Source organism: Antechinus flavipes, chromosome 1 (genome assembly GCF_016432865.1).
Source record: "Antechinus flavipes isolate AdamAnt ecotype Samford, QLD, Australia chromosome 1, AdamAnt_v2, whole genome shotgun sequence".
Taxonomy (NCBI): Eukaryota; Metazoa; Chordata; class Mammalia; order Dasyuromorphia; family Dasyuridae; genus Antechinus; species Antechinus flavipes.
The window spans coordinates 228,623,516-228,645,402 of record NC_067398.1 but is presented as its reverse complement, the minus strand read 5'-3'; the positions used below and the strand labels follow the sequence as shown (position 1 = coordinate 228,645,402).

The 21,887-nt window shown below is 37.0% G+C and overlaps 1 long non-coding RNA gene and 1 pseudogene across 1 annotated transcript; both read right to left on the bottom strand.

The window, feature by feature from the left end:
- Positions 1-223: 223 nt before the first annotated feature.
- Positions 224-4,562, bottom strand: LOC127544948 (heat shock cognate 71 kDa protein-like; annotated as a pseudogene).
- Positions 4,563-5,620: 1,058 nt separating this feature from the next.
- LOC127562006 (uncharacterized) lies at positions 5,621-17,105 on the bottom strand. Its single transcript, XR_007953589.1, has 3 exons — positions 16,890-17,105; positions 13,448-13,498; positions 5,621-6,418 (listed from the first exon to the last, which is right to left on the bottom strand). It is a non-coding gene; the product is annotated as an uncharacterized LOC127562006 (long non-coding RNA).
- Positions 17,106-21,887: the final 4,782 nt, after the last annotated feature.

The window sequence follows — 21,887 nt, the reverse complement described above, 5'->3', positions numbered from 1 at the left end:
CAAAATGTTAGAGAATTCTATTCTCCAGTGCCAATTACAAATAGATGTGTTTCTCTAGGATGAGAATTGCATTTCCATTTATTTACAGTGCTGATAAAATGGAATGTTCACTTCTCTCCCTCTGCACACATTCAAGTATTCAAAATGTCCAGATTTCCACAATAGCTTAAATATTACTTTTAAACTGTTACTGTTTTGTCCACAAATATGAGCTCTTCAATTTTTAGAAAGTGCTTTCTTCTGCTGTGTCAACCTCCTTAATGGTGGGTCCAGAAGAAGCACCTCCAGACAGGGCTGCTCCATCTCCTAAGAACCCCATGTCTCCTGGCATGCCCCCTGCATCCTGATAAAACAGAAATGATGGGGTTGCAGACTTTCTCCAGTTCTTTCTGCTATTGCGCAAATTCTTCCTTTTCAGCAGTCTGGTTCTTATCCAGTCAGTTGATTATTTTATTACATTTCTCAAGGAACTTTTGCTTGACTTCATCATCAATTTTGCCTTACAATTTTTCATCCTCCATGGTAACCTTCATGTTGAAAGCCTAAGATTCAAGATGATTCTGCGAAGATACTTTTGTTTCTCTGCTTTTCATCCTGAGCCTTGTATTTCTCAACCTCCAGGATGATATGCTCAATGTATTTTGTTCAGATAAGCTTTGACATTGGTGATGGTGATCTTGTTCTCCTTGTTCTTATTCACAGAAGAAACATTGAAGATGACATTTGCATCAATGTCAAATGTTACTTCAAAAAGAGGAACACTCCTGAGTACTGGGGGGATTCTGGTGAGCTCAAATTTGCCAAGCAGGTTGTTATTTTGTCATTGCTCCCTCACCTTCATAAACTTAAGTAAGCACATCAGGCTGTTTGTTGGTGGTAAAGGTCTGCATCTGCTTGATGGGGATGCTGTTATTACATTTGTTCACAACTGTCATAATTCCACCAGCAATGTCAATTTCTTTAAATTTTTTTTTATTATCATATCTTTTTATGCATGGGTAACTTTTTCAACATTGACCCTTGCAAAACCTTCTATTCCAAAATTTCCCCTTCTTCCCCCTCTCTCCTCCCCCAGATGGCAGGTAGTCCAATACATGTTAAATATGTTAAATTATATGTTAAATCCAATATATATATATGTATATAGATATATATATATACACACATACATATTTATACAGTTATCTTGCTGCACAAGAAAAATTGATCTAGAAAGGAAAAAAAACCTTAGAAGGAAAACAAAAACAGCAATTTCTATTTCAAGGGAAATAAAAGTGACATCCAAGAGCAGCAAATCCTGTACATTCGCAGATTTATCTCCAGACAAAATGTCAGCCTAACAAATGCAGTCAAAGGCAGCCTCACTGCACCCTAGGCGACAACTTCACAAGGACTGATGCTCTTGTTGGGTTTCTTGTCATCAAAAAAGTTTTGCAGAAACTTCTGAATTTGAGGGATGCAACTGGAACCACCCACCAGGACAATGACATGAATCTGTGATTTATCTAGATTGGTATCTGTTAAGGCCTTTTCACAGGGTCCAATGTGCCATAGAAGAGATTAGCATTCAGCTTTTTGAGACAGTTATAGAAGCATATATAGTATATAGAAGTATAAGGTATAGAAGTCTGTACCTTCATAGATTGAATCAATCACAATACTAGCCTGGATACTGGAGGGTACACTTTGCATGTTCCCATGCCAATGGAGAACAGCCTCTTCTTCCCTTGTGCTTTTGCTTGAATTCAATAATGAAATGGTCGGTCACCTGGTTGTCAAAGAACTCCCCACCTATGTGGGTGTCCCCAGTTGTGGACTTGACCTCAAAGGTGCCATCTTCAAAAGTGAGAATGGAGACTTAGAAAGTACCCCCTTTAAGATCCAAGAACTACACCTTTCTCTTGGCACCCACCTTTTTGTCCAGGTTTTAAGAAATAACAGCAGCAGTTGGCTCATTGATGATTCAGAGAACACTGAAACCGGTGATGGTTCCACCATTTTTGGTGGATGTTGGGAATCATTGAAATAGGCTGGTTCCATGACTGAAGCATTTATGAACGTCTTCCCAAGATAAACTTCAGCAATTTATTTTATCTTGATAAGATCACAGGAGATACTTCTTTTGGAAAGAAACTTTTGATGTCTCTCTTTTTTTTTTTTTTTACTCCATTTGCCCCTTTGCTGCCTGCATCATTCATCATCTTGAAAGAAAATTTCATGTCTGACTGTATAATTGTGTCATTAAATCTATGACTGATCAAACATTTAGTATCAAAAATTGATTCTTTGTAGCATCACTGATGAAATGTTCTGTGTGATAAAGGAGTTGTCACTTAAGGTGGTTCTGTTTCCTTGACACAATTTTCCCATGTTGGGAAGAATCCCACAAGATTGCCAGAATCAGTCAGTGTCAACTAGAGATCCCTTTGATATGGTTTTGCAGAGTTGGGGGTCACAGCTGACCACTGTGGAGGAAGAAGGACCGCTGCTGCACTGAGTGGGAAAATTTTATTCTAGACTGGTAAGGCATATTCACCTTTCTCCTTTCTATTCTCCCTTCTAAATGATCAGTCTTTATATAGTTACAAATATTGAAATTATGCTGAAGCTCATAATCAGATTACTTGCTATCTAGAGGAAAGGGGAGGTAAAGGAGGTAGGGAGAAAAAAAATTGGAACTCAAAATCTTACACAAATGAATGTTGAAAACTATCTTTATGTAATTGGAAAATAAAATACTATTGAGTAGAACAATGACTCTGAGAGGTCAGTGCTATTATTATGCCAATTTTTATAGACTAAGAAACTTAGGCAAATAGAACTTTGGTGCCTTTCCAAAGGTAACACAGGGCATTAGTGTCTGAGGCTAAATTGGAACTCACTTCTCTTTGACTCCAGATCCAGCATTTTAACCCCTGTGCTACCATGTGGGGGTTCGCTAGAGAGATTTTCCACTTGGGTCTGCAGTTATTGAATCCTTTGATTTTGGAGGAATTCACTGGAGAAAAACTGGCTGTAAAATTGCTAAATTCTTTGTAAAGAGAGCTCTGTAGTCGAGAAAGTTCTGTTGATTTTCTTCTGAGATAGCAAACTGGATTTTTTTGCTTTTTTAAAATTTTATTGCTTTTGTTTTTTAAAAGGTCATTTTAACTAACAATACAGGCCTTTAACTGATAATCTTGGATAAACTTCCTAAGAGGCACTTTGTTGTATATGTATAACACTGTGTATTTGAAAGCAGGGAAGAGTTTTCACCTGTACATATGAGTCTGTATAAAAGCACTGACTGTTTTGATACTTCTTCCTGTACTGCCCTGAGGAAGCAAGTGGAAGGACAATGTTTGTGCCTCCCCAGGAGCTCAGAGAACTGCTCTAGTTTGGGGTTAGAGACAATGTGTTCAAAATGCATCCTGACCAATTTGCCAAAGATAACATCTCTGATAAGAAGGAAAAAAGGGAATTGTCTAAAGACCAACAAGAATTTATATGGAAGTCACCCATCAACTTAACTTTTAAGAAGTAATAAACATGGACATGCTGAATGCAGGGATTTGCTTTATTGGATCATGCCTCTGTTTACTGAGGACTTTATTTAGAGGGTTTAGTTTTCTTAATTTTTTTCTTTTTAAAATTTGTTCAAGATGGAGAGAGTGGGACAGGTAGATTAATTTAAAATGCTTATAAATTAAAAAAAAAACAAAACAATTCTATTTACTCTTACTTGCCCCCTACCTTTTTTCCATTATTTCCCTAAATATTTTGTTCCTCTAAATGAATTATATTATTATTTCATCCAACTCCATTAAGTTTCCCATTTGGTATCTTGATGAGTATAGCACTGAGATCTGCAAATCAATTTTTGTAGTGCTATCATTTTTATGACATTGATAAGATCCATCTATGAACACTGATTACCCCTTAATTATTTAAGTCAATTTTATTTTTTAAGAAGCTTTAAAAATTGTATCTTAATAGGTATTAAATAGGTTTTGGTAGAGTGACTCTTAGGTGTTTTATTCATCTGAAAGTTATGTTGAATGGACTTTCCTCTCTATTATTACTTTCTGGACTTTGTTATTGATAGAAATACTATTGATTTGTTGGGTTTAATTTGTAACTTTGTAGTTTACTAACTGTCTCAGTTTTTTACGTTTACCTTTTATTGATTCTTTAAAATTTTCTATATAAGGCAATATTTCGTGGATAAATAATAATAATTTTGTATTTTCTTTGCTTATCAGTGTGCCTCTAAATTCTTTATTATATTGTTGTTATATATATATGTATATATATATATATATATTTGGTCTATTTTTATCATTTCTAAGACTTCACTTCCTTCTTTTGACTCTGGCTCAGAGAAGTGGGCCTGGGAATATTTGCTTTTGTTCTATGTTGTGTGTTCTCCTGTTTCAGATGCTATGCAACCCACATGTTTAGGGGAAGAAGAGGCTTCCATATTATGGGACCTGGGCCTGCCCAGACATGTATAGCTAAATCCATAAAGGTTAAAGTATACATTGTTTTGTTGACCTGAACATTTTCTTCAGAAAACTCCCTACTTTCTCCTCTCTCTCTCTCTCTCTCTCTCTCTCTCTCTCTCTCTCTCTCTCTCTATCTCTGTATGTATGTATATAGATATATATGTATAAAAACATATATGTATGTATACACACACATATATATATGTATACATATATCAAGTGGGCAGCTAGGTGATGCATTGGATGGAACATCAGACCTGGAATCAGGAAGACATGAATTTAAATCTACCCTCACACCAGTTAATGGGTGATCCTGGTTAAGTCACTTCCTATTTGCCTCAGTTTTCTCAACTGTAAAATGAACAGGAGAAGGAAATAGCAAACCATTCCAATATCCTTGCCAAGAAAACCCCACAAATGGGCCCCAAAGCGTTGGACACAAAAGAAACAACTGAATAACAAATATATATCCAGTATTTATAATTTGTCACTGAAATTCCCTCCAACCTTCCCCTCTTCCCAAGTTCTCTATCATTGTTAAGGCACCATCATATTCCCAGTCATCAGGCTCAATCTTAGGTTTCATCCTTAGAATATGTCCTCTTTCTCACTATCCCATCCCCAACATAATCAATTATCAAGTCATCTCCCAATTCAATAAACTCCAGTGACTCTCCAATATCTCTAGGATCAAAAATAAATCTTCTGTTTGGTTTTTACAAGCCTGCAAAATCTGAGTTCTTCTATCATTACAGGCTGCTGCTGCTATTTCTTTCTTTCTTTCTTTCTTTCTTTCTTTCTTTCTTTCTTTCTTTCTTTCTTTCTTTCTTTCTTTCTTTCTTTCTTTCTTTCTTCTTCTTCCCCCTCCTCCTCCTCCTCCTCCTCCTCCTCCTCCTCCTCCTCCTCCTCCTCCTCCTCCTCCTCCTCCTTCTCCTCCTCCTCCTCCTCCTCCTCCTCCTCCTCCTCTCCTCCTCCTCCTCTTCTTCTTCTTCTCTTCTTCTTCTTCTTTTCTTCTTCTTCTTCTTCTTCTTCTTCTTCTTCTTCTTCTTCTTCTTCTTCTTCTTCTTCTTCTTCTTCTTCTTTCTTCTTCTTCTCTTCTTCTTCTTCTTCTTCTTCTTCTTCTTCTTCTTCTTCTTCTTCTTCTTCAAATGATAATAGCTTTTTAATTTTTCAAAATACATGCAAAGAGGGCAGCTAGGTGGCGCAGTGGATACAGCAGCAGCCCTGAAGTCAGGAGGACCGGAGTTCAAATTTGATCTCACTCACTTAATACTTCCTAGCTGTGTGACCATGGGCAAGTCACTTAGCCCAAATTGCCTCAGGGGAAAAAAAACATGCAAACATAGTTTTCAACAGTCATTCTTGCAAAACTGTATGTCCCAATTTTTCTCTCTCCTTCCTCCCTCTCCTAGACAACAAGTAATCCACTGTAGGTTAAATATGTACCCATTCTTCTAAACATATTTCTACATTTATCATGCTCATTTCAGGCTTCTTATACCTTTGCTGTTGTTCAGTCATTTTCTGTCATATCCAATTATCCATGATTCTATTTTGGAATTATGTTGGCAGAGATACAGGAGCAGTTTGTCATTTCCTTCTTCAGCTCATTTTACAGATGAGGAAACTGAGGGAAGTGATTTGTCCGTGACACACAGCTAGTATTTGTCTGAGATCAGATTTGAACTCAGGAAGATGAGTCTTCCTGATTCCCGACTCTATCTATTGTGCCATCTTTGCCTTGCTCCCTACCCCTACCTTTGATTTCCAATCTTTAATCTTGGTGCCTTCTTTCTGAGATGACTCCTAGTTTATTATTTCATACCTTTTTTATACATAGTTTTTGCATGCTGTCTTCCCCATCAGACTATGAGTTTCTTGAGAGCAGTGGGATCTTTTGTCTTCATTTATATTCTCAGTGCTCAGAATAGTGCCTGGAATATGGAAGGTGCTTAATAAACAGAGGAAGGAAAAAAGTGCCCTTAAGTAACTGGCACAAAGTAGGTGTTGTATAAATGCTTCACAAAAAATAATTTCTAAAACTAAGCCCTTTAAAAATATTAGCTCATTTAAATGCAAATTGACTCAATCCTTTAAGAGGTTATAAAAACATTTTCTTCAAATGGCTCTCCAAAAAAATGATGGGAAAATTATGGTCACTGTGTTCCACTGTACAGAAGAGCAGTTACAGTTTACATTCTCAATCTTCAAACAGTCACCTACAGAGTTTTATGAATTCAAGTGGGAAAGGACTCATTGGGCCCCACTGATGAGATTGCATTCAGTTCTTGTAGCCAGGGTAACCTCCTTCTCTGGTCCTATTTCCCTGAGCAATAATGCAGGCAATTTTGCTTTGTCAAAAATATATTAAAAATTTTGATACTATTAAAATTTGCAAAGTAGAGAAATGGAGGAATAAGAAACCAACCAAACGTTAACCCCAGAATGAGATTCTCATTTATAGCCAGCAGATGTCATAGTGGAGGGCTGACTGGCCGAGGAGGACTCACCCCCTGACAATAGAAAGATGCCAGCTCTGAATCTCTCAGAACAGGCTTGTGTCAAGATTTCCTCTGAATAAAATCTTCAATAAGCTCCACTATTTCTCTACCCTCTGGTTCTTCCTAAACTCTTCTAGTGCAAGTTGAGGAGAGAAGTGGGGTAAAAAAAGGGGCAATTTCCTACTCCCTCAGGCACCTTCAGTGACCCAGGCAGCATCATCTAAGAGACAATTTAAACAATTCTGCTTTTTTGGGAGGTTTCAAAATCTTAAAAAAATTAATAAAAATAATGAAAAACCACTCATCAATTCCCTAAATTTGATCTAATTTCCAGGATGGAGTTATGTTCTGCATTGTTAAATAGCCACTATCTTCTTTAGCCTCTTTCTAGCACAGAGAAATGCAGTTGGAACAAAACTGAAATTATGGGAGAAAAACCAGATCTGGAATCCTAATGAATCACTAAGGAACAATTTAATAAAAGAAAATGGGTTTAGCTTTGAATTCTCTGCCCTCAGATGAAAAAAGAGACTTGGAGAGGACAGAAAGGAGACAGTCCATTTGTAGATGGGGTTTCCATGGGGAAAAATTTCAGTCAATCAATCATTAAACATTTGCACTGTGCTAAACCCAGGGGATACAAAAAGAAGCAAAAGACAGTTCATTCCCTCAAAGAGCTTATAATCTAATAAATAATCTGTCCTCAAGATGTTCCTCAGGAAGATTTTCTGCAAAACTGTGAACATTTTTCATTGTGAACAATGAACAACTCCATGAGGTGGGAGTGTGCCACTGAGTGACAGGCTAAATCCATAGAGGAATTTATTGCCTTAAAAGAGTTAGCTATAAGAAGGAGAAAGAGGCATGGGGAGGGGGGAGAGGAAAGACACTAGGAAGAGAATACTGTGTCAGGGTAACTCAAAAGGGATTCAGCAAAGATGGCATAGGCCATGGACAGATTTGTTGGGGAAATTTAATCTCGGCGGTTAGACATAACTTGGCTTTCTCATTGTATACAGTAAGGTGGGGTTACCCAAGACCTCCCCAGGGGTGAGACTGTAAGGTTGAGCTGATCCCCATCACTGACCTTCCTTATTTGTCTCAGGGAGCAATTTATCAGTACTTTAGGCTTTCCTTGTCAACTCTATCTAGTTACCCAGGACCTCATCAATAGATTTTGTTATTATCCCCATTTTAAATTGAAGAAGCTGAGGCAGACAGGTTAAGTGATTTGCTCAGGATCGTATAGTAAGTGACTTGTGGCTGGATTTGAACTCAGACCTTCCTTATTCCAGATTCCAGTACACTATCCAGTACAAGCTGGTTCAAAAATGGGGGTAAAAATGACACCTACCTTCTAAGGTTGTTGTGAAGATCAAATAAAATAATTCTTGTAAAATAATTACCATAGTATCTAAGTACTGTGCTAAGTGTGCTATAAATATCTCATACTCTTATCTTATGCACATTCTCTCATGAATTTCTTTAAACCTTAATTTTCTAATCTATAAAAGAGGTTAGTAATAGCTCTGTCACATCAATAAAAATGAAAAAGAAAATATAGATTCCATGGGAATTTTCAGGGATTCCATTAGACTAAGAGCTGGTTATTCAAAGAGAAAAGGAAGAGTGAAATTAGGGGAAAGAGACCAAGAAAGGAAATGAGAGGTGCTGAAAACAAAATCTTTGCCAACTTTTGCCAACATAATTTTGGCTGTACTGCAGATTTCTATCCTCTCATCTCCATATTCCATGACATTGTTCCTGAGGAGAAAGTCCTTAACATTAAAGAGATCTGTGTGTTTATTGAACTGAATCAGATTCAATTTAATATATATTTATTAAAGGTCATTTATGTTTAATAGATGGTGATGAGCCCTGGAAATAGAAAGACAAACATGAATATTCTTATGAATAGTCATGGGCACTCCTTTGCTCAAGAATCTTCCATGGCTTCCGATTGTTTCTGTGATAAAACACAAAATCCTTAGTCTAATCATTTAAGTCCCCCTCCATAATCTGGCTCCAATGTATCTTTCCCAATTTATTTCATACTATTCACCTTCATGTGCATTATATTCCAGTCAAATTGAGTTATGAGTTATTCTCTGAACCCAACATGGGTTTATAGTAGTGATGATATTGATGTAGGCAACTGGCACCAAATGTTGGGGTCCAGTGGTGTGACAAATTCACAATGGCCATTCTTTTTGCCAAAAGGAGACATTTATTTAGAAGAGCTTACAGACAAAACACAAACAATAGACCCCAGGAGTGGGAAATTTGAAATAGGTTTGGAAAAGCATATAATAATTAACAATGGAAAAGACAAGTTCCCTAGGGGAGCTCATAGTTAATATTATGAGAAAGTGAATATATATGACCTAAATCCACAGAAGAGTCTAACACCCTAAAAGAGTTAGTTAGCTATAACAAGGAGAAAGACACCATTAAGCATGGGGGAGGGGGCAAGAGAAAAGATACTGAGAGCCAGAGTGCTGTGGCTAGCTAAACCCAAAGGGATTCAGCAAAGATATCCCCATGAACAGATATATGGGGGAAATTTAGCTTCAGAAGTTTGACACAACAAGGATGAGCAGATCCCCTTCAAAACTCTTTCTTGCTTGCCTCAGGGAATAATCTTATCAGTATTTCAGGCTTTCTCTGCCACCTTTATCTAGTGACCCAGGACTACAACAGTAGTACAGGTAGTTCTCCATGCTTGAAAAGCATTCCCTCCTTAATTCTGCATATTAGGATCTGTAGAGTATCCTGCAGCCTTCCACTGAGGAGGTCAACAAGCATTAGTTAAGCTTTTACTATGAAACAAGAAACCCTCGATGGGTGGGAGTGTGATGGGGGATGATGGCTCAAGTGCCATTTTCTAAATAAAGTCTTTCTCATCCATTCATTAATCAGGACCCTCTCCTTTTAAAAATTACTTTGTATTTACTATCTGTTTATATGTCATAATAATTTGTAAGCTTCTTAAGGGAAGGGACTATTTCCCCTTTCTGTGCCTAAAATAGACCTTAATATGTTTGCTTCATTGCATTGAGAAGAATGGCAGTTTTTGTTGAGACAAAAGGATAGAGTGAACTCAGCTTTGGCCATGTTGAGTTTTAGATCATAATGATAATATTTTAAAATAATATTTTGCAATAATTTTAAATTAAATTTAACTTTTTTTTAAAAAAGTAATAAAATAAAAATAAGCTATGTAGTGATTTTCTTATACAGAGGTACTTCAGTCCTTGAAAGTTAATTCAGAATTTAGTTTTTAAAATCAAGGAAATATATCTCATGAGATGTAAAGCAAGCAGATGGAAATCACATATAATGAAAGTTGAAAAAGACCTCATATCATTTAGTCCAATCTGCCTGCTCATTACTATCACCATTTTGCAGATCAAGAGCCTTGAGACAAGGAAAGGTCATCTTGTCCACCCAGTACACGCCTCTTTTGAATAGGTCTTGGCACTACTAACAGAGATTAAAAAAGAAAATAGTCAGAGAGAAAAAGTCCTGGTATTTGTGTTTCGTGCAGTGGATAGAGAGCTAGACCCTAAATCAGTTTCTTTATCTGTAAAAATGATCTGGAGAAGGAATTTGAAAACCACTCCAGTATCTTTGCCAAGAAAATCCCAAAAGAGTCCGACAGGACTGAAAATGACTAAAGCAAAATTAGACTTCACCCTCCACCTCCATTTATATTGTTTCAAAGAACACAACAAATCAACTAAAGGAAAAATAATTTGGAATCTTAGAGATCCCTCCGAGGTAGAAGGGATTCTTTTTCTCCCCTTTGACCTTAGTTTAAATTTTTCTCTTTTTACTTCCCCATACTATTGTGGGAGAGTTGTTTCCCTACCTGTATGACCTTTAAAAAAAGTCTACCTTGTCTCCAGGGCGGCAACTCAATCTAACCTCTGTTTATGGTCCTGCTGTTAGCTATTCATGCATTCTTGCTATGCCAGTTCTGTTTAGAAAACTTACAGGTGCCTGTCTTTCCTGATCCTATTCTAGGAAGATTTTGTACTCATGAGGTAAAATATTAGATCTGGAAGGAATTTTAATGTAATCCAATCTGACCTTCTAATCTATATAATCTCTAATGTGGTTATAGCTAACAACCAAGGCGATAAAACAGAAGTAGTAAGCTAAATTGGGCAGCTATCCAGGAGTCAAAGTAAACTTTGAAAATGGTCCCAGGTTAAAAAAAAAAAAAAAACAATTCTGTCAAAGTGAGCTGTGAGGGAAGGTGGACAAGGTCCTGCAGATAGAAATCAGAAAGCATGCATTCTACTGCAAAGTGGCACAAAATGTTTGTCCTTGGGAACTCTCAATGAATCAGAGATTTTATTATAACTGAAAAAAAAGAGGAGTGGGATTCTATGATCTACCCCTTTAGCCACACACAAGGGATGACCATACCCTTGAACTGTTCACCACTATATAATCTTTAACACTGAAATTACTCTCACACTGACAATAACCTATTTTTCTTTTCTTTCCCTTTTTTTAAAAAACAGCAAAGACATTTTCCCCAATGGCCTAAGTAATTAACCTATTGTGTCAATGAAAACAAAATAAACGAAATACACATTAACAGTACACATAATAGATATGGGACTATAGAGTGTCACCTGACAGGGTTCTTCTGTAACCATATGCCTAAATATATTCAAGACTTAGTACAACTCAAAAGGATCCGAATATTCATGGTAAACAACCATCAAAAATAACCCCAAAAGGCAAAGCATAGCTAATCAACCTAACTTGTAAACTATCTAGAGCAATAAAAACATCATCAGTAATCCTATATTTAAAAGAACACAGCTTAATCAAATGGGCATAGCAGTAAAATAAGAAAAAAACAGAGTTAAACATGAAATTATTAGCATGTGTAATGAAAAATATGCAAGACAGTTTATACATATAATTTTTAGTGTCGTCACCTGGATATAACTAAGTGATGTTGTTGTCAGGGCACTAGATGGCATAATGGGAAGAGCACAGGTCTGGAGTCAGGAAGAGATTCATCTTAATGAGTTCAAATCTGGCCTCAGACACTTACTAGCTGTAAGATCCTGAGCAAGTCACTTAATTGCTTGTCTCAGTTTCCTAATCTGTAAATTAACTGGAGTAAAAAAAATGGCAAACCATGCCTTATTATCTCTGCCAAGAAAACCCCAAATGGAGTTAAGAAGCATCGGACATAACTGAATGACTATTTCTTCAGGTTTGCTGGCAACATCCTAACAGTCCAGTGACTGGTGCAATATGTCTAGTTCTTTGAGGAGGTAGGGGAAGAGGGACATATATAGGGCACCTATTCTGTGGTAGCCACTATGCTAAGCACTTTAGAAATATTATTTAATTTTATTTTCACATCAGGAGATTGGTGCTGTTATTATTCCCATTTTACAGTTGATGATCTCCTATTTTTCCAACTCTCCCCAAACCTCATTCTTCCTCATCCTCACCAAAACAGAGAGGTGTATCTCTGTATTCTCAGGTCATCATTCATGTGCTAACCCCAGCTTTCTCTCTTCAAAATCTTACCTAGAACTTAATCAGAACTTTATACTATTCTTAAACCTTCAATCCTTTTCCCATTTTGCTATCATTTTTTACTTCTTTCAAATCCTTACTTTGGACTGTTCCCACCATCTCTTTCCTCAATTTCTGCTAAATGCCCACGGAGTTAGTCACAAAACTATGATGTCTACCAAAGCATACAACCAGGCCCTCGCTGCTCCTTTTCCTTTTCACAATAAAGCCTATCCAAACACAAGGGAATGTCCCCTCCCTTTCCCTTTATTTTTCCTTCCCCTCCCCTCTGTTCCATTTCCTTTTTCTTCTTTCTCTTCTGACAGCTAAAGGGTGATCTCAACATGACTTTTAAAATCTTGTTCTCCCCTTGCTCCTCCCTTCATTTGATATGAGTTGGCTTTGCTGAGGGGAGGATAAAAAAAAATAAAGGCATAATATTTGGTGACAGATGAAAAAGGAAGAAAGGTCAAGAAAGAGGGAGGAAAAGGGCCTTTCCCTCTCTCTCCTTTTTCTCCCCTTTTCTCCCCTTCTCTCCCTTTCTGTCTCCTCCCTTTTTCCTTCCTCCTGTCCCCTTCCTTTTATTTCTCTCCTTCATCTGTTCATCTAAGCACAATATGGTAAAGGACATGGTTTCATGTCCAACTGGAAAGGCTTTGATCCCCCTTGTCTTTCCCTTCTTTTATCTCAAAGCTACCTGACCAAAGCAAGTGGACAGGAGAGGAACCTGGAGATACAGAGCAAAATAACACTTTTTTTGGACTTCTTTTATACTTGATGTGTCTCTACTTTCTTTGGAACAGCTCCCTTGCTATCCAAGGGCAACCTCATTAGTTTCCCTGGAGTTAAACATGATAGAGATATTGGAAGGGAAAAGAAGAAAACAAGTATTTATTAAGAAACACTTACTTTGTGCCAGACTGTGCCATCGATATCATCTATTTGATCTTTCCAATAATCCTAGAACAAGCAAAGCAGGATAACAGTTTGGTAGGAATCCTGGTGTCAATAAGAAACTTGGGAAGGGCTTTTGGCACAAGAAAATCAGGAAGGAGTTAGTGAGCAAGTGGTAGCAAGTTGTAAAAGTCAGAGTCCCTGTGTGGTATTATCCTCCAGAGGCTTAGGATTTGTGCTGTAGCAATGTGATTTAACCTAATTGAAATAAATTCTTTGGAATGAAAGGTTGTAAAATAACACAATTTCCTTTCACACTTTTGAGAGCTGCAACAAAAGTGCTAAAAAAAAAAAAAAGGAAAAATAACAATTTCCCTCTAACCCCTTCCCCCTCCCCCTAAAAATACAGCTTAATCAAAGGGACATAATAGCTATTTACAAAATAAATAGTAAAGTTAGGGAGTAAGGTATAAAAAGAATGGAAAGGAGGCTAGGTTATGAAAGCCAAAATGAGTAACTCTTAGTACTGTAAGTCCTTTTTTTTTTTGTATTTTCTGCCTGCAGAAATTAGTTAAGCACAGCCCTGGCACATAATTTTTGTTGTTGAGTCATTTTCCAGTTGTGTCCAATTCTTCATGATCTCATTTGGGGTTTCCTCAGCAAAGACACTGAAGGGGTTTGTCATTTTCTTCTCTAGTTCGTTTCCTCCAGTTATGAGGAAACTGAGGAAAACAGAGTAAAGTGACTTTCCTAGGATCATACGGCCAGTAAGTGTCTGAGGCCAGATTTTAAGGAAGATGAGTTTTCCTGATTTCAGACCTGGTATTCTATCTACTAAGCTGTTCTACCCTGCTACATAGCAGGTATTTTAAAAATGTTTATCCACTGACTGACTGACTATAGCTCCCTGATGATTGGGCCTCTTAGCATAGCTCTCAGGATCTTGCTTCTTCAATTTGGAACTATGCTCAAAAAGTTCTCAAACAAAAGGTGCATACCTTTTGATCCAGCACTGTTTCTACTGGGTTTATATCCCAAAGGGATCTTAATGGAGGGAAAGGGACCCGTATGTGCAAAAATGTTTATGGCAAGATCTTGCTTCTTTTTTCACTTAGAATTTTTTTATTTTTATTTTTAACATTCTTTTTCTTTTCTTTCTTGATTCCATTAGTAGTACTTTTCCACCACTACTCTTCATGCTCTCTATAATTGTCTCTTTCCTGAAATAATTCTTTCTCTTTGATATGCTTCTGAATGCCCATTTAAACACATTGACTGATACTAGGCAGTTGGTTTCTCCATTGGCTTGGATGAGGAGGAAAAGGAGGAGAGAAAGCTGTTTTCTCCCTGTAAGAACAACTTCCTTTTAGGGACCTGGTTCTTTCTCTAATTGTCCTTTAACTCTCCAACTGGCAAATGAATGAAATTCTTCCGGGTATTTAAATCTCTTGTGGTTAGCCAATCCTTTCTTGACCTAAAGAGGTCCATGCCTCATAAAGGCATCACAGGGTGTAGATTAATCTTTTTTTTAAAGTACATTAAACTTCAATTTCATGTGACCACATTTTTGTGGAGTTAGTTATAAGAAAAAATTTTAATACCTATTTTATAATTTTACACTTTGTGATTACATTTTGTGTTACATGTTTCACTACAATATTTGAGATACTGAGAAAGAATCTCTTCTTCCTTACACTTAACACTTTGTGATTAAATTCTGGGTTTTCTGTGATTTTAATAATTGAGGTAGAGGGTAGGATCATTTCCTATATCCATGGTCTTTGATTCCCCACAATAAGATAGTGAAGTTAGTATCACAACTATTATTATTAGTTAAGTGATGCAGTAGATAGACAAACTGCTGGTCCTGGAGTTAGAAGATCCTTCTTCTTGAGTTTAAATCTAGCCTCAGACACTTCCTACCTGTGTGAACCATTTTTGCCTCACTTACCTCATCTGTAAATGAGCTGGGGAAGAAAATGGCAAATAGTACAGAATTTTTACCAAGAAAACCCCACTGGGGCACATTGTTGTTCCTAGGGGCTTATCTATTATCTATTATCTGTATAGATATTATCTGTATCTATTATATGTCAGGTATTGTGCTGAATACCAGGAAGACAAAGAGAAAGGTCAAACTCTCTATGCCTTTAAGGAGTTAATTCTCTAACAGAAATGACATGCACAAATATCCAAAATATCCAAAATATATTTCCTACTTATATGCCCTGGCCACATATACTGCCACCTGTGTTCTTCCGTTCATGTGCCCTACCCTTGTATCTTCTTCTCATCAATGCTGTGTGTATTTGTAGAACATAAATCCAAGGTTTATGAGAAACTGTTTTATTGCTATGTTTCTTGACATACTATTTCATAAAATGGTTTTGCTTTGGGATTTATTGAGACTTCTGTCTGACTAAGATTGATAGGGGTCATCCAGTATCCACAGAGTACCTTAAATCTGGGGTAATCCTATTTTAGAAGACATGTTGTGATTTGGAGGGGTGCCTCCAAGTGCTGTAACCCCCCCCCCCTCCCCAAATAAAAACTTAGATGAGTAAAATAAAGAAAAACATGAATACAATAAAGTAGTCCTGTACTATAAAAAAATCAAGGAATAAAACTTGACAAAAATTATCATTGAACCATCACTAGAATAAATGTAAAACTTGCCAAAAATATAATTTATAAGATAATAAATGCATCAAGTGGAATTACAAATAATTAAACAACCCCCCCCAATAGACCTAATGACAAATAATAGTTACATGGTGCATATATATATGTTATATATTTTCTTGGCAATTCTTTTGTAACTTAGTCTTAGAATTGCCAGGGGGTACTTAGAAGTTTTATGATTTTCCTGTGGTTACAATGCTAATAAGTCAGAAGCAAAATACGAAGTCGAGTAATTCTGATTCCAAAATCCTCCTATCGATTCCACCTTGTTGATTTTTAAAAGAATAAATATGATTGAGAAAAGATAAAAACTAAAATAAAATATAATTTTGAAGAACAAGTCCATCATTTCACTGTGCTTTATCTCCATTACATGGCCTAAAGTTCTAATTAGAGTTAAGTCAGGTTAAGGACAGACTTATTTGTATTAATGCCTGATAATGAAATCCTTCTAGTATGAAGGACAACATATTTGATTTTTTAAAAATTTCTTTTTTATTATAAATTTAATAAACATCAACAAATATAAACATTTCAGTAAACCAGAAAGGAGACTGGGTATGAAACTTCTATTACAAATAGATTATTTTTGTAAAGTGTATATTATACTTAACATGATAATAACAAAGCTTCTCTATGTCCCCTTCCGAGCTTCCTTCAGCTCTCTTTTACTTTTTTAAAATATTTCATTAATACTCTTTTCTTCTCTCCCTCCTCATCATTTTCATTACCCACCAATTGTTCATTTCCTTTTACCTTCCAAAAGAAAACATACCTCATAACCAAGAAATATGGTTTTAAAAAACCCAACTCAGTTCATTGTGTTTCTAAATGTCTCATTCTGCACCTCTGATCCATGGTCTCCATACGAAGAAGTTGAAAGTATGCTTCAGTCTCAGTCTTTGGAAGTCATTTGATTACTGTACTGATACGTTTTGAAGTCTTTCAAAATTGTTTTCCTTTACATTATTGAAGTCATTGTACACCTTTATTTTCCTGAAACCCTTTGTTTTACAGCACCTGGTGCTTGTGTCATAGCTCCTATATCCTGTTATGTGGTTAATGCTCGCATCCTGTTATTCAGGATTGGTAAAATATATTTGTAAACAGGATCACTCTTATGTAGCATAGATTCTGACTCTATGGGGGATGGGAATGCACTTTGGTGTCTTGCTGTGGAACAAGCATTTTACTTTGCTGAAACGATGTGGTAACTCTTGATGATCCCCATGACTGGAGAGTTTTTCCCCATGGATAATTGACCTTGGAACAACACAAAGGGAAAGAACTTGTGGAGAAAACCTCTGCCTTTCTTTAGGGTGCATCATCCTGCCAATTTTTCATCTACCTTCTGTACTCCAAATGGAGCATGAAGAGTTGGATACACTGAAATGACTGAATAAGAACAAAATTTTGACTTCTTTGCAGATGAGCATTAGTGGAGGAAGTTATGGAATCATGCTGGCAAGTTAAGTCCTTATTGCTGTTTAGAATTATCTCTGCTTTCCCTATTGGTTGTTTCAAAACTTTTTTTTAAATTTCCAACAATCCTTATAGTTTAGTGTGAAGAATATTAGATTTGGAGTCAGAGAATCTGAGATTTGATGTTTACTACCTATGTGATTTGGGGCAAGTTAATTAATCTCTTAACCTATTGTCTGTAAACATTTTTTTAAAAAACATGACAGTATATTTGAACATATCAGTGTATTTGGCTTCTCCTATAATCCTTAAGTATTTTATTTTACACATTTAAAAAGGCTACTGAAAATGGGTCCATAGGCCTCACTAGACTTCCAAAAGGATCCATGACACAAAAATGATTGAGAACCTTGTTCTATAGTCCTTAGTTTCCTCATTTGTAAAAAATGAGAGATTTGAATTAAATGACCTTTGAAGTCCCTTTCCGTTCTGAATCTGTGGCCTTTTCTTCATCAAATTTCATATTCATCTTATCCATCCCTTAGAGCATAATCCATCCCTTCTTATTTTCCTACTATCTCAAAAGATAAGTTGACTCTTCTTGTTATGGCTATTAAAAATGTTCGAGAGACATGGTTTCTGGGTAATTTAATTACTTTATTAGTAAGGCCAGCATTTTTATTAATAAAAGGATGGTCATTTGGCTGTCTTTCATAGAACAAAGACAATCATGGCAGTGGACTCTTAGTTTGTGTACCCTTTGAAGAGTAGATGATCCCCAGGACGGAAATCGACCTTGATTGGTTAACAATGAGAGATAAATATTACAATGAGGGGCTGAGAATAACATCATGTCATCATTGAACAGAGAGACCATCTCCATCCTCAGACTACCCACAGTCTTGGGCAATCTGTTCAAAGAATTTACGCTCTACTCAAGCCTGAGCTTAGCTCTAGACTTGGCTACTAGACCTGGATGGAGTCTGAACAAAAAAAAAATAGGCCAATCTCTTTATGAACCATGTTCTTCAGAGACTGAACTTTTAAAAATTAGGACGTTAGGAAAAAAAGAGAGAAACTCCGTATCTCCTTAAATAATTGGTCATTAATAATTTCTCTCATTGTTCCTACTAACTTCCCTACTGGTCCTTGAGCCTTTTTCTTTTGGGAACTTGTCCCATTGATGATCATTCCTTATCTATTCCCTCAACCCTTTCAAATTTTATATCCAATGGTTTTTTCCTACTGCCTATCAAACATGTTGATTCCCTCCTCATCCTTAAAATACCTTTAACTGATCCTACTATTTTCTCAATTATTGTCCCATGTGTTTCCCATTGCTAGATATCTAAAACATTTAACCTATTCTTTCTGCCTGTATTTCCTCTCTACTGAACTGTGTTCTCAAGTGAGATGGACATTTCTTGTGCTCCTCCTTGACTTTTTGCAGTTGTAATACTGTTCACCATTCCCTTTCTTTGGTTACTGTCTTCCTCTTTGACTTCAGGCATACTGTCCTTTCCCAATTTTCTGTTTCTTCTCTGTCTTCTTTGACAGTTCATTATTCATTTCCCTTCTAAATGTAGGTGTCCCCTAAGGCTCTGCCCCCAATCCTCTTCTTTTCTCTCTTCATATATTGTCTCTTTATAATTTTTTCTGCTTCTGTATGTTCAATGATCAACTCCATGCAGATAACTTCCAAGTTAGTATATCCTTTTGTAACTTCTCTCCTGAAATCTGTCCTTGCCTATTTATTAACTGCTTGCAGGATATTTACCACTGGATATATCATCACTCTAAATTTAATAGGTTCCAAACAGAACTCATCATATTCTCCCCTAAAAATGCACTCAACTCAATTTCCCTATTTCTGTTGATAGCATTCTCCTAGTCATCCAGTCTTAGATGATTAAGAATCATCTTGATCCCTGACCATGTCCAATCAGTTACTAATTGTTATCAAATCTACCTCCATAATCTCTCTTGTTTCCATTCATATTGCTGCCTAAAGGATGCTACATGATACAGTGGATAGACACATGGGGAAGAATCATATTCAAATTTGACCTCAGATAATTACTAGCTGTATTATAGTCCTTGGTTTTTGTCTGCCTCAGTTTCTTCTTCTATAAAATGGAGATAACAGACCCTATCTCTCAGGATTGCTTTAAGGACCAGATGAGATAATAATTGCAAAGTGCTTCACTTCTGCCTGTCTCAGTTTCTTCATCTGTAAAATGGGGATAATAACAGCACAACCTCCCTTGTTGTGAGGATCAAATGAGACAATATTTTTAAAGCACTTAGCACAGTATCTGGTGTATCTGGTTCACAGTAGGTGCTGAATAAATGCTTATTTTCTTTTACTCTACCATCCTATTCCAGGTCCTTATCAATACTCATCTGGGTTATTAACCTATCAATAAATTAGCAAGCATTTATTAAGTCTACTATGAGTCTCTAGTGACTTGCTCAGGATTACACAGGTAGTAAGTGTCTGAGGCCAAATTTGAATTCAGATTTTCCTGATTCCAGGACCAGTGCCCTATCCACTGATAAACCTAAACACCCTTGTCTGAATTCTAAAGTCTTTCAAAGTTATTTTTTTCTATGTTGTTGTCATTGTATAAATTGTCTTCCTAGTTCTGCTCCCCTTGATTTGCATGAGTTATAAAGATTTTCTCAATTTCTTCAGAAATTATCCATTTCATCATTTTTTTGTGACAATAATATTGTTTAGGCATTTGCTAATAAGAAGACAATCCTTAGTTTCCAATTTTATTGAGTTTTGGAGAAAATGTATGAGAAACCTGGCTGAGTGATCTAGCTGATATTACATGGAGAGAAAAATAATCATGAATACTTCATGTAAAGAGAGAGGGGCCTTGTGTACCCTGCAGATTTTGGTAGATGGAAATGTTTCTACTTCTGGTCTTACTATAACTTCAAAGTAAACATTTCTTATGTTTTGCATTATTGTACATATATAACCTACATCAAATTGCTTGCTGTCTCAGAGAAGAGGGAAAAGAGAGAATTTGGAACCCTCTCCCCCCAAAAATGTTAAAAGATGTTTTTACATGTAATTAGAAAAAAATACTATTCAAAGTAAATATCACTTTGTAAGAGCTAGTTGACATTAATTAATTAAATAAAACTGGATAATAATCACTAGTTTAACAATATAGTGGGAGGTCAATACACTGATCTGGGAGGTCAGCTCAATGACATTTGAAAAAGATTCTCCCAATCCCTCAAGAATCTTTCAGGTACGGACTTCCGGTTAAGATGGCGGAGAGGAGGCTCACAGTTGCATAAGCTCCGCGCTTTCTCTCACTATCCACTTCATTACAAGCCTCTGAATCAATGCTTGACTGAAAAAAACCCACAAATAGTTACCAAGAGAAGCCATCCTTGAGATCCGCCAAGAAAGGTCTGTCTTTACTGGAGGGCTGGGGCGGTTTTAGATCGGGCGCAGGCGGCGGGCAGCGGCAGTGAGAGCACGGGAGCAGACTGGAGAGGGGGTGGGGAGTGATCGCAGCTGTCTCTGCGGGGAGAGCTTCACTACAGGTTTGGAACCTGCAGCAAGTCAACAGCCCAGCAGAGAAGCTAAAAACACCGGGGCTGAAGAACTCAACCGCAAACAGCTGGAGTCTCTCAGGACCTGGCCGCCCCCCCCTTCCCCCCCCTCAGTGACTCAGCACGCTTTGGGATCTCAGAGCGCAGGCGCAGCACAGTCCTGCTAGTGCCTCACTGCTGCCACCTGCAGTCTGTAGAGGAAGCTCGATAACACACCCAGCCCCCCCCCCCCAAAGAAAGACTCCAGTTTTTTCTGTTTTTCTTTGGTAGTTTGTCTCTGATTAATAGACAGAATGAGTAAGAAGCTGAAGAGGACTTTAACCCTAGACAGCTTCTACACAGATAGAGAGCAGACTCTAAATCCTGAGGAGACTAAAAACAGGCAGTCCCCAGGTGATCCCCAAAGGAGGAGATCGTCTGTTCCTCAGCACAGATGAACCTCATAGAAGTGATTAAAAAGGCTCTCACAAGGGAGCTAGAAGAAAAATGGGGAAAGCAGAGTGAGGCTTGGCAAAAGGAGAAGGAAGCTTGGGAAAAGGAGAGGGAGGCTTGGCAAAAGAGCCTGGAGAAGTCAGTTAAAGAGAGAGTGGATAAAGAAGTAAAATCCTTGAAAAATAGGATTAGTGAACTGAAAACAAAATTGGCGAAATGGAAAAAAATTCCACAGAACAAAAGAACTCAATTGGACAATTAGAGAAAGATTTTAAAAAGTGAGTGAAGAGAATACTTCACTGAAAATCAGAATTGAACAAGTGGAATTGAATGACTCGAG